Source organism: Ricinus communis, chromosome 1, assembly GCF_019578655.1.
Source record: "Ricinus communis isolate WT05 ecotype wild-type chromosome 1, ASM1957865v1, whole genome shotgun sequence".
Taxonomy (NCBI): Eukaryota; Viridiplantae; Streptophyta; class Magnoliopsida; order Malpighiales; family Euphorbiaceae; genus Ricinus; species Ricinus communis.
In genome coordinates this window covers 26,937,743-26,952,085 of record NC_063256.1, presented here as the reverse complement: position 1 = coordinate 26,952,085, position 14,343 = coordinate 26,937,743, and the positions used below count along the sequence as shown (strand labels likewise).

Genomic DNA, 14,343 nt, shown 5'->3' with positions numbered 1-14,343 from the left:
GTTGGCATCATTGATCAGATGGAGCATGGAGCAGACCTAGTTCTAATCATTCTGGTTGAAACCATAATTGGGTTGGATATATACAAAACCCAGCAATGATTTGGTGGTAGCCTCGTTCTCTTGCAGGTATGCAACCAAATCTCAGTTTCTTCTATTATTATTTTTGTCTAAGTCGCGCCTTTTGGGTATTCAACTTAGCAGGTTGTCTTAATTTTTGCATAAGCTACCCTTTCTAGTTTTCAACTTAGCAGACTTTACTTGCCTAAGCTGCCTTTTATGGGTTTTCAACTTAGCTTTTTACTATTTCTTTTTACTTTTCTTTTCTTTTTATTTATAGATTTGCTGCGGGAGAAGCTTTAGATACTAACCATCCTAAGGGACATCGACAAGTATGAACCAAAGCACGTGGAGGTCTGATCCATTGCTACCCCATGAGACCATGAGGGCTAGATTTCTTGGATGAAGGGCATTCCATACACACTTATTTGCTGGACCTACCCTTGGTGAAGGATCAAGTGTGTCACTCTTACAGTTTATGATGATTGTGTACCTTTACCTCGCTTACAAGCATCCACCTTCTGCACACCTGCGAGACTTTGCCGCCAGTACAGGCAAAAGCAAAAGGTTTTAGAATTCCCTCCTTAATTCGAAGGCTCTCACTGAGACAAGAATTTTTAGACAAAGATGGAGAGACTCTGGCCCCGCTAAGATATAGAGCGCAACCTTGATTTTAAAGGCGGTCTGACCACATATGACAACTTCAAAGCTTGGATCAAGCTTCAGATTACCATAGCTCTTCAAGTTGCAAGGTTCAAGAGAACTCGAGAAATAGCTGCTGAATCTAGGAATGCATATGCAAAGAGAAGAAGAAGATGAATATGCTTCTGTTTAGATCTCATTTATTTTACTTAGGACTTTAGCTTAGTTTTTTTCTTTCAATGAGTGCGTAGAGTAATAAATAGACATATATATGTTTGTTAAAAATTTTGAATAATTTATTCATTTAGTAAAGGCCTAGATGGGTACATTTTGATATCTCATGATACAATTCCTGTTATCAGCCAGTTTTTTAGATTTTTCAGCTGATTATTTTCTCTCTTATTTGCCCTGATTTTTGTTTGATCAATCTTTTCAGGTTTTAGGATTAGCATGATATCTTTTCTATTTTATTTATTTTAACTTCTATTTTCGTATACATAGTATTTCTTGAGACGATCCAGGTTAATGGATTCAGAGAATTCGTTCCTTTCTAGGTCTGAGCTCCTAGTGGCACCTTTAGGCTTGATCTTCTTCACCAAGTGCAGACTTTCTCAATTAGGCTTGAATTTTCCTCTTGGGTTGAATTTAGTAGGTCTTGTGTATTTTAACACTAGGTCACCAGCTCTGACTTTCCCTAGCTTTACTTTCTTATTAAATCCCCTAGCTATCCATTTATAATACAATTTCATGTGGTATAGGGATTTCATCCTCTTCTCATTGATTAGAGCCAACTGCTAACGACCAATCCTTAGAGCCAAAATATCTCTACTCGATCCACTGATATTTTGGTATTTCATCCTCTAATGAAACTCTTAAAAATCCTAATTCCAACTCAACTAGTAAGACTACTTCAGTCCCATAAACCATAGATTATGGAGTCTGTCCTATGCATGCCTGCTCAGTCGTTCGATATCCCCAAAGTGCTAGAGAGAACTAAAACGACCAATCCTTATGATTCCATACCATCTTTAAGAGTATTTTCTTTAAATTCTTGTTGGCTGCTTCTACTGCTCCATTTGCCTGAGATCTATACGGAGAAGACTTGTGATGTTCGATCTTCTATTTCACTAATAGGTCTGTTGTTTCGCCCATGAATTGCATGTCGTTATTCGTTACAACATGATGCGGGACCTCATACCTGCAGATCAGGTTCCTCTTTATAAATCTAGCCATTTTCCTTGCCCCCATAGTAGTGAATCACTTGACTTCAACCCATTTATAGAAGTAGTCGATTGCTACAACTATAAACCTGTGGTCGTTTGAAGGAGGTTTTATCTCCCTAATGATGTCGATTCCCCAAGTTGGAAAAGGCTACAGAGACATCAAGCTATAAATTTCAGCCGGGGGTATGTTGTTCATGTGAGGCCTGCATATCCCTTTATGCATCTCCTTTATACCACTTGCATTTCTGCTTTAGCCAAACACCAGAGCTGGACACCCGAAGCCATCCTTTTGTACAGTATTCCTTAATGGCTTATGTAGTTCCTAGTCTGGATTCAGAGTGCATACATTTCCTTTATAGTCACTTCTTCTGGATATTCCTTGTCTTCTACAAACCTCTTCAGATCATAAAATCAAGGCTTCTCTTCAGGTCCCATCTGGACTTGCATTATCTAGTCTCCATAAGGCACACTTGATTTCACAATCACTAATAGCTTCACTCGAAGCTGCAAAGGGTTATCCCACATATATGAAAGCATAGCCAATGCATCTGCCATCTGGTTTTCATCTCATGGTAAGTGTAAAAATGAACATTTAGAGAAGTTACAAACCAAAGTCTTGAGATAGTTGACATTTATATGTCTTTAACCTCTCCTCTTCCACTTCCCACTCTTCAAAGGCTTGTTGAATTACTAGCATGGAGTCCCTGTAGACCATCAGCTGCTTTGCTCCTGCTACCATGACTACTTCTAATCCAAATAAACATTCTTCATACTCTGTCAGGTTATTTGTTACTTTAAAGTCCAATCTTTTGTCCATTGGCAGCATCTCTCCTTTAGACGTAATTAGAACTACTCCTAACTCTGCACCTCTCACGTTCATGGATCTATCGAAGTATATCTTCCACTCTTAAAACTTGATTTCTCCAAGATTTTCATTAGGAAACTCCAAATCCCAAGGGTCATCTCCCTCGATTGCATTGTGAACTAAGAATTCCATTATAACCCTACCCTTGACTATCTTCTTGGTGACATACTCGATGTCGAACTCTATTAGGAGCACCAACCATCTAGGCAATTTTCCTGTAAGAGACAGAGCTTCGAACAAGTACTTCAGCAGGTCTATTTTTAAAAATTCTAGCACCCTATAAAATTGGAAATAGTGTTTTAATTTCCAAGTAGCCCATATCATAGCCATACATGTGGTTTCTATGAGATTATACTTCGACTCATAAGGTAGCACTTTTTTATTGAGATAACAGACTACATGCTCTACATCATTAGGCCCACACTGCACTACCATTGCCCCCATGGCTTCCTCTTCTAAGGCTAAGTATAGAATCGATGACTTACTATCCTTCAGTGGCTTCATCAGATACTCTTTAATCTTATCAAAGGCTTTTTGACAATGCTCATCCAAACAATGGGTTGGTGTTTCCTCAAAAGCTTGAAGATAATATCACAAACTATTGTAAGCTTGGAAGTGAACTTACCAATGTACTGCAGATGTCCTACAAATCCTCTGACCTCGTTCTCTATCTTTAGCACTGGCATTTCCTGAATAGCCTTTACCTTTTACGGATCAATCTTTATGCCCCGTTGACTCACTATATGCCCTAGTAGCTTCCCTACATTACTTTGAATACACTCTTCTTCAGGTTGGGCCTTAGATTATACATTTCCAATCATCCTAAAAACTTATATCAAGAGCCTGGAAATGCCCTTCCCTTGTTTCAGAATATACCATCATGTCATCTACATACACTTCTACCTCCTTATGCATCATATCGTGAAATAAGATAGTGGCTGCTCTTTGATAAGTTGCCTTTGCATTCTTTAGTCCAAAAGGCATAACCTTATAATGGTATATATCCTATTCGGTGATGAACACTGTCTTCAGCTTGTCCACTACTGCCATCATGATATGATTGTATCCGGAGAACCTATCAATGAATGAATATATCGCACTTGAAGCGACACTATTGACTATCACATCTATGTGAGAAAGGGAAAAATCATCCTTAGAGCACGTCTTGTTCAGGTCCTGATAATCCACACACATCCTAAGCTTACCATCTTTCTTCGGGACTGGAACAATATTCGCCAACCATTCAGGATAGTTGACTATATCGAGAAAATTAGCCTTTACCTACTTTGTGACCTCATCTCAGATCTTTTCAGCCCAGTCCAGCCTTCTCGGAAGGTAGATTGGATGGTTAGGGCCTTCCTAGTGTACCTCTTTAGGACTACCTTGTTATGTGACTCGCAGAACTCATTAGACTTCCATTATTTGGCCCTATTGCTGGATTTGGACCATGTCTCCTCTATCAACTGGGGATTTACGGCTCTTGCCTACTTGTACCATCAGATGGACATTACTGTCTGTGGGAACAAGAGGACATGCGGCTTTTGGCACGCGATTCATGTAAGTTCTATTCGCTTTGATTTTTACCATTTTTTGCTTTCTTGTATTTACATAGCAGTTACTAACTTTTAACTTATAGGTTTAGGCCTTAGGGTTTGGCCTTCTGGTGGGCTCACAGCCTATCAACACATCCCGAGCTTTCCTATGCTTGAGCAGCTGGAGCTCAAGCATGAGCGTATTTTGGAGTAGGTGACTGGCTTAGCGACTGAGCTTTCCCATGTGCATCACATGTGAATCAACTATTTGACCTGGGATAAGGTAAAAAGAAAATTCATTAGTCACATTTGTAGTTTACAAGTCTTAGTTACTTACATTTACAATTTGTAGATCTATAGCGATTGGCTTGGCGAGCGCCACCACTAGGAACCCTACATGTTCTCCGCTGCAGATCTCGATCACATGAGGGTCATCCTAGCTGGCCCTGCTTGTCGAGCCTGATTCTTAGGCGAAACGATCCATGGTTAGGAAAGGAGACCTTGCAGATGTCGAGTTCCTTTGTCTCCCTCTTTCCCCACATTTTGGACAGTTGACCTTGTCGGTGAGAAGCTAGCTAGGAGCTTGGAAGGATATGATGACTCCCAAGACTGCACCATCCGATCTCAGAGGACAGACTAAACTTCTTTCATCCCTCAGCTACTAGGGCTCGTGCCCCTTGATGATGATACCATGGCTCAGGTTTGTTCTTGACTTTGCTGATTTTTCACTTTCGCATTTCTTTGGCTCGATTACTCATTTAGTCGCTTTGCTATAGTTCATATGTCGTGCACCTCCAGTTTCTAAGCTGACAAAGGGGCGGTCCACTCGCTGCTCCAGGTCTTCCCATATCTCAAGCTTCTCTGTGGGTGCTGCATTTGAGGAACCTCCTACAATGATGTTAGACGTGGTGCCTCGGAGCATTGTGTTTCTCCTAGATTTAATGGTTTCATATTAGAGTCCCACTGGTGCCATAGAGCATCGGCTTGCCATGGAGTACTGTCTCCCTTCGGAGTTCACTCCGGATGAACGTAAGTTGCATTCCTTTTGATACTTTGCGTCTTTTTTTCTGAAATCTTAGTAAATAAATAATCATACAGGTTCAAAGAGATCAATTCAAGCACGTACATCAACTAGTTGGAGCTGCAAGGAGGCAGTTCTTCGTCCTTAGCAAGGACTGGCGGTAAAAATCAAAATAAATTATGAAATGCAAAATGTATGCATGTATGCATATCTGCATGAATGAAATATAATAGCTAATCTCCTTTAGGTTTACTTCAGAGGGACCACTAGAGCATGCAAGGGCAGGTAGATGATCGCTAATGTCATATCGAGGCCCAACAGTGCAGGATCAACACTCTGATGCTTCAGCTATCCACTCTATCGACCCAAGGATTGATACCAAATCTGATGAGGGTATGGGAGATTCAGGAGGGAGCCTCAACTTTTGATTTCATTGCCATTTTTTGTACTTTTGCTTTTTTTTTTATTGCTTTTTTGTAAAAGTCTAACTTTTAACATATAAAATCCCGCATTTTAATCTTTAAATCCATGCTTTGCCATTAATTTCTACTCTATATTGTATATTTTGGATTTACATATGACCGAGCGCTGAGAATACACTAAAAAACCGTTGATCAGCTGTTTGCTCAGCCGATTTAGCTTTACAGTTGTAGAGTCTGAAATAAACTCTGATTTTGGGCCTTTAAATATGTGTGCACCTCTCACACTTTCCCATACACTATTCACATTTTAAAATTTGAATAAACATGACTTAGAAAAGTGTCAAGGCCATCCAAACTCTTCCCAAGACCCTAATTGGTGATGAATGGACCAACCTTAGAAAATTCCACCTTTTCTCTTTCAAAGCTATGCAGCACACCAAGCTTTATTATGGGGTTTTTTCATTTTGCCGTCAACTTTTATTGCCTAAGAGACCACATTTTCCAATTCAATGGGCAAAAGCTATGTCCTATGGTTGAAGAGTTCTCTGCCATTCTTGAAGGCCCTATGGATTCTACTCATCTTATTGCTTTGCCAAGGCTTGATAATATTTTTCCTGGCAAATTGGTGGAGCTATTCAACATGTCCCTTGCTGAGGTACTTTTCCATTCTATTGGTAAATACTTTGCTCTCTTCTTTGATCTCTTGTTGTAAGAAGAAAGAAAGGGATACACCTACTTGAGTTAGGATGTTGGATTTTCTTGCACAATTCCTGTTGATTTCTTCTCAAGAAGGGGGAGATATCAAAATTGTTGTCTTTATTGATCAGGTGGAGCATAGAGCGGATCCAATTCCAGTCATCCTAGCTAAAACCATCATTGGGTTAGACATGTACAAAACCCATCAACGGTTTAATCGCAACCTCTTTCTCTTATCGGTATGCAACCAAATCTCTTTTTTCTTTTATTATTTTTTCCTTAGTTTTTACCTAAGCCACGCTTTCAGGGTTTCAACTTAGCAGACTATATTTTTACCTAAGTCGCCTTACGGGTTTTTAAATTAGCTCTTTTTTCTTTTTTTCCTTTCTTTTTACAAATTTGGTTGCGCGAGAAGCTTCAGATACTGACCATCCCATGGAACATCCACAAGTATAAGCTGAAGTATGTGCAAGTTTGAACAATTGCTACCCTACGAGACCATGATAGCTGGATTTCTTGGATGAAGGGTATTCTGGACATATTTATCTGTTGGACTTGCCCTTGGTATAGGATCAAGCATGTCACGCTCATGGTGTACGACAACTGTGTACCTTTACCTAGATTATGGGCGTCCACCATCTACACACCTGCGAGACTTTGTCGTCAGTACAGGCAGAAGTAATAGATTCTGGAATTCCCTCATGAATTTGAGGGCTTCCTACTGAGACAAGACTTTCTGGATAAGATGGAGAGACCCTAGCCGCGTCAAGATATAGAGCGCAACCTGGAATCTGAAGGCAATCTAACCACTGATGACAACTTCAAAGCTTAATTCGAGCTTCAGATTACCACTTTTTCTGGAATTGTAAGGTTCAAGAGGACTCATGAGCCAGCTGTTGACTCTAGAAATGCAAATGCAAAAAGAAGGAAAAGATGAAATGGTTCTTTTTTATTTCTTTTAGATCTCATTTATTTTGCCTAGGACTTTAGCTTAGTTTTTCTTTTAGTTAGTGCATAAAGTAATAAATAGACATGTACGTTTGATAAAAAGTTTAAACAATTTATTCATTTAGTAAAGACTCAAATAGGTATATTTTGATTTCTCATAATGCAACTCTTGTCACCAGCCAGTCATTCAGATTTTCTAGTTGATTATTTTCTCTTTCATTGCCCTGATTTTTTCCTGACCAGCCTTTTTTAGGTTTTCTAATTAGCAGGCAATTTTTTCTATTATTATTTATTATTTTTATACATAGTATTTCTTGAGAGATCCAGGTTAATTGTCTTAAAAAACTCGTTCCCTTCCAGGTTTGAGATCTTAGCGGTACTCTTAAGCATAATTTCTTTTACCAAGTATGGACCTTCCTAATGAGGCCTAACTTCTCTTTTGGATTGAATACAGTAGGTTTCATGCGTTTCAACACCAAGTCATCGGCTTTGATTTTCCCTAGCTTTACTTTCTTATTAAATTCCCTAGCTATCCGTTTATAATACAGTTGCATATGGCAAAGGCTTTTATTCTCTTTTATCGATCAGAGCCAACTGTTGGTATCTCTGCTCAACCTACTCGCACTCGGGTATTTCAACCTCTAACACAACTCTCAAAGATTTCCACTCTAACTCAACTGGCAAAACTGCTTCGGTCCCATAAATGACGAAGTAAGGAGTCTGTCTTGTTGATCTCTACTCAGTTGTTTGATATTCCCAAAGTACAAAGGGTAACCAAAATGACCAATTCTTGTGATTCCATACCATCTCCGAATGTATTTTCTTTAAGTTCTTGTCAGCTGCTTCTATTGCTCTATTCGCCTGAGGTCTATTCGGAGAAAACCTGTGATGTTCAATCTTACATTCTGTTAACAAGTTTGCTATTTTGGACATGAAATGTATGCCGTTATCTAGCACAACGTGATGTGGGACTGTTAGAGTATATGCCCTAAAGACAAAGAGTTTTAGATGATCTGTGTTAATTTATACATCATAATTGATGGCATACAATTATACTAAAGACATTGTTCGACTCTAATGGTATGAGTAATCATGTATTATTAAGGAATAATCCAAACCGTTAGAGATGAAGACGATGGAATCTAAACATAAATGTAATAGAAATTATGATGAGGTTCTCATTACATTCGTTTCTAAACTTTATTTATAGTCGATGTCTGATCAAGAATTATATATTGGTCATTGGATATTGATCAAATGCTCGAGACTACCATAATGTGTTATCACTTACTTGTGAAGTAAGCAATCTGTCTTATAAAGTTGTGGAATAGGGGTTCCGAGATAAGCATATTGGTGCTTGTTATAAGAACAAGTTTATTGAACACGATCCTACCGTGTGAAAATCATGTAAGATGTGATCCTTAGACTTGAGATAATAGTGTATTATCTTATATGAGCATTATTATACTTTGATACTATCTTATGTTCTCCTATCCACGAAGTGCTCAATTGATAGTCATTGGATATACTAAGATTCATATGAAGATAATAAGTTATCAATAGAGAATTCATTGTCCAAGGTAATATGTCATGGGACCTTATCCTAATGATTCTTGATATACTTTAACATAGAAATCCTTGGCCAATGTTGTTTGAATGAAGATTATGAAAAGTGTTTCATATACTTTATTCAAGATGTTATATGCAATTATCAAGAACAGATATGATTGATTCAATTATAGAGTTGATACTTGCATCCATGACTCTATGAATCAATTGGGATAAAAGTACAATGAAAGGATTTGAATTACATTATGAGATTGTTCATTGTAAAGGTTGATTAAAGCACTTTATCCTTCCTCACATTTGGGTGGTCATGATGCATTGCTAGATGCCAATCTTAATCTATGAAATATAAATTAAGTTAACTAGAGAATTAACATTGAATTAAAAGGGTTTAATTCATAATTTCTAATTCATTGCCAACATGTCAAGAACCTTTTGGGTCACATAAAAATGGGTTTAAAGTTGAGTTTAAAATGAGGCTTAAGATTGGGCTTAAGTTTATATACATTGGGCCATTAAAAGTTAATTAGTTTAATATATATTGGGCTATGATATTCGGCTATAAGGGCCCTATAACTGTGCCTATGTATTAATTAAGTTAACTTAGTCCAAACAAGCCTAATTAAGATCCAACTTAAGAGTAAGGCCTTGCTTATTATAAGACTAGGTTAAAGCCCATGTGTATATATATATAGAGTATGATGGGCGGCTAGGAGGTGAATGTATGAAGGAGAATGATGCTATCAATACTTAATTAATTAGATTAATTAAGATTAAACCTAGGTTGGAACTAGCATTCTCTCCTCCTCATCTCCACTCTCTCTCTTGTGAAGGATTGTTCATAGGAGATTACAACTTTGAAGCTTGTGTGGATTATCATTAGAAGTTGGTCATTTAACTAGCTTTAAAGTGTATCAATCATCTTTGAAGAATCAAGAATCAACAAAGCAAGTACACACCCTTTGTAAGTGATGGGCTCTTTATGCAACCTACACCTAAGGCAGTGAACCTACCGATGCAGCCTAGCACTAGTAAGTATCAAGGTCGTATCCCTGGAGATTGGGTGAACCTAGAGTTACTACTGTTGCTATGTTATCTAGTCTGAAATAAGGTGTGGAAGTTCTAACGTACCAGCTAATGATTATGAGTGCAAATAAGTAAATAAAGAACAACGGACAATCAAAAGACAATTACAAAGAGAGAAACAAACCCAAAAGGGAGCCTAAGTGATGGAATTCTAAAGATGGATTTTATGGATTGCCGATCTTGCTTACCCGTGCCTAAATCCTGAATTGAATCCGGTTCCTCTCTGAGCTTCACGAGTTCAAACTGCACTAACCTAATGGAATCTCTTCCTATCGGATTCTGATTAGCATTAAGTATGATTTAAAACTATTAAGAGTTATTAGTTCTTAATTCGGCGAGTAAATCAACCTTATCTCTAAGTGTTAACTACCAGTTCTTACTATTCAATGTCCGGTTGTAACAAGCATTTCTCAATGTCAAGAAACAACCTAATAAACAATTAATCCAACGTCTCAAATTAAGCTGAATCAAACTTTTATTCTTTGAATAGCAAGAAGATTGCAAGAATGACAATTATAAAAATAACAATTAAGCATAATCCATCAACAAAGGTGAACCCTAATGGATTCAAAGATCTAGCTACTCATGTTCATGGTTAAAGCAATTAGGGAACAAAATAAGGAAAAACAAATTAAAGGCATGTACACCCTTCTCTTTCAAAATTTGAATGAGAAACCCTAAAATTGCAAAATTGAAATCTCAAACCCTAGTTGCCTCTTAAATGCTCCCAAAAGTTTGTCTTGATCTTCAATTCGATGTTGGAACAAGTGAAATCCTCCCTTGATTGATGAATTTTGATCTCTCGGGTCTGATTGAGGTATAGGAAATAATTGATTAAGTGTGTGTCTTGGAATTGAGTTCAAAATTGTCCCCCTTGAAAAGAATTCAAAATCGCCTATATAGTTGATTCGGCATGGCGGAGTCAGTGTGATGGTCAAGCAGTAGGAATCGGTATCTTGGTATCAAGTCTGTTGTCTTGACTCCTTCAGTATGTGACGTCTTGATCCACCGGGGCCGTCTTTGGGCCGTGGTGGCTAGGAAGTCGTCTTTGAAATGGCACAATTGGGGATAGCCTCTTGGTAATTCAGCCTGCGGGAGTCCGGTAGTACTCATCCTACAGGTGCTACTCCTGCTTAATCCCGGTGGATTTTGGTCCGTTCACATTTTTATGCATGATTATCCCGTTTTATGCTAGAATCACTGTCTTTTGTTTTCCTTTTCATTTCGGGTCATTTTGAAGGACACCATCGATGTCGAGGGAAATCATTGGGATTCGGGCAAAATCCATCAAATTGGGCGAGAACAAGCACCCCGAGGGTTGAGCACGGCTTGGACTCCGGCCGCTGTATCAAGAGGCTATCTGATGTGCCATTCGCTGCTGCGCCACCACGGCCTCGGCCACGGCTGGTGGATCCTTCCGCCTGAGGCGCGACTGCTCAGTAACTCGGACGCGGACTCGCAGTTGACGGCTGGACTCGTGGTCTTGAATCAACTATATAAGCGATTTTGAATTCTAATAAAAGAAAGATGATTTTTGGACTCAATTCCAGACACACAATCAAATATTTCCTATGCCTCAATGTAACTTGGAGATCAATTTTCATCGATTGAAGATCCTTATTCAACATCGAATTGAATCAAAGAAACTTTGGGGTGACGACTAAAGTTGAGATTTTGAATTACAGGTGGGGTTTCTCATTCGACTTGAAAGAAGGTGCTGGGCTGTTTTTCACTTAGCCTTTGGGCTGAACATGGCGACAGATCTTTTGAATCGTTAGGGTTCACTGATGGTGATGGTGGTTTTGTAAATGTCGTTCGCTGCGATCTTCTGTCCGACAAAGTTGATGCAAGTGTTGAGGCGTTGGATGGTGTTTATTAGTTGTTTCTTGACATTGAAAATGCTGGCCGGATTGAATAGTAAGGGCAGTAGTTAACTGAGATGAGGTTGATTACTCGCCGGATTAAGAACTAACAACTCTTAATAGTCTAAATCATGCAATGCTAATTGTGTCGATGGGAAGATCCGATAGCTCGAAGGAAAGGCGTCCATCAAGCAGGCTCAGGTTTATTTCTTTTCAGTGTCTTTTATTGTCCATTGTTGTCCTTCATTTGTGGTGCACTCGTAACTCATTATGGGTATGTTTTCACGCCTATTCGAACTAGATAACGTAACAGCGATGTAGGTTCACCCGATCTCAGATCGTCGACCTTGATACTCACAGTGCTGGCGCATCGACAGTTCAACGCCTGGTAACAGGTTGCATAAAAAACCATCAAGTTTTAGCGCCGTTCTTGAACTATAACGGTGAACTAGAGTGAATTGTTTTTGTGTTAATTTAGTCATTATTTGTTTTATTCATTTATTCTTTAATTCTGTTATTATTTATTATTATATTATTTTTGTTGATCGGTGGTTGTGTGGACTTTCGGTTTCGGGTGGTTTATGACCGGGAGCTCGAACTCGAATCTTATAGAGCCTCTGTCGATCCGGGCGATCCCTCACACTCTTAAGGAAGAGGTTGCAATTAGAGGGAGGAGATTGAGGTTGAGATACCTGTGGATAGACTAGACACGATGGAAAACCATGACCCCCATGGAGTGAGGATCGGGGGCGATGTCGAGTTTGCTCGACCATCTTTGGATGGGACGAAAACTAGTATAGTCGGACTACTGTAGCGACCAACAATTTTGAGATAAAGGCCAATGTTATCCGGATGATCCAACAAAGCGTGCAGTTTGGAGGATTGCCCGGTGAGGATCCCAGTACATATCTCCAACTTTTGGAGATTTGTGACACATTCAAAATAAATGGAACAATAGGTGATGCCATTGGTAGGATTGTTTCCATTTTCCTTGAGGGAGCGGAGCAAAGAGATGGTTGCAATCTCTTCACAGCAGACGATCACTACACAGGCGTTGGTAGAAAAATTTTATATAAGTATTTTCCTCCATTAAAGCGCTAAACTTAGAAATGACATATCTTCTTTTGTGCGGTTTGATGATGAAAGCATGTCACGATGCATGGGAGAGATTTAAAGATCTTTTGAGATCACGCCCACATCACGGATTGCCGGTGTGGATGCGGTTCGGACCTACAGGGTTGAACCTATGACGAGCGGATGGTGGATCTTTGCGTGGGGCGCTAAGGTGAGCCTTGGGGCAAGCTCGAACTTGATAGAGGAAATGGCCATGAACAACTATCAATGGCAATCCTCAGGAGCCCGACCGGGAAGACAAGGAGTGGTCAGCAAGTGGACTCTACAGCGGCCTTGGCGACTCGAGTGGAGCTTCTAGCCAAGAAGATCGACCAACTCAGGATCTTAGGTTCACGCGTGAGCGTTGGTTGCCGAGTTTTGTGGTGGCCCGCATTACGGTCTGACTGTCTGCGGGAGGTATATTGCTTCATCTTCTATTAGTTTTCCATCTAATTCTACTATATCTTCCGATGTTGAGCGGGTTGATTATATGGGGAATGCCCCGAGGCAATGAGAATAACCACTTACAGTAATACATACAACCTGGATGGCGCAATCACCCCAATTTCGGTTGGAGGAACAATAATGCCCGGGGTCGCGGGTTTCAAAGACTTCATCAACGACCACAACAACAACCAGTTTGGGCTGCTGAGCTCCTCCTCCCAAGAAAGAAGTCAAATTTAGAGGCTCACAGTGAGGTTGCATCTAAGATTGTGGGTGATAGTGCACTTAGGAATCAATGAGCCTCGATTCGAACTTGGAGACTCAAATTGGCCAAATTTCTAAGATGCTTTCGGAGAGACCTTCGGGATCGCTCCTAGCACTCTGAGTCAAACCCGGGGAGCATTGCAAAGCTATCACCTTGCGTTCGGTAAAATTTGGTAGTTCTTAGCCTTTAGGCGATAAGGATAATACAATCGTCGCGGTCGAGCCGGTAAAGGAAGGACCGGACCTTGAGATGGTAGAGAATGAGAGAAAGAAGAGCGGGCAAAGAGCCGCAATGGAACATCGGCCCGGTACCATATCCTGCAAGGTTGGGCAGGGATATGGTGGACCATGTCTGATAAGTTTCTTGACTTATTTAAGCGGTGAAAATTAACTTACCTTTTATTGAGGCAATTTCACGGATCTTACGTCATGAAGTTTTAAAGGAGATTTTGAGCAACAAGAGGAAGTTGGAGGATCTTGGTGGGGTGGTGCTTAATGAGGAGTGTTGACTATTCTCCAAAACAAGCGCCACTCAAGCGGCGAGATCCAGGGGTTTACTATCCCTTGTATGATTGGTGATTTATCAATTAGTGGTGCATTGG

The 14,343-nt window shown here is 39.7% G+C and overlaps 1 non-coding gene across 1 annotated transcript; it reads right to left on the bottom strand.

Annotated features, from left to right (window-relative positions):
* Nucleotides 1-13,019: 13,019 nt before the first annotated feature.
* Nucleotides 13,020-13,127, bottom strand: LOC125369069. Its single transcript, XR_007214562.1, has one exon. It is a non-coding gene; the product is annotated as a small nucleolar RNA R71 (small nucleolar RNA).
* Between the last annotated feature and the right edge of the window lie 1,216 nt (nucleotides 13,128-14,343).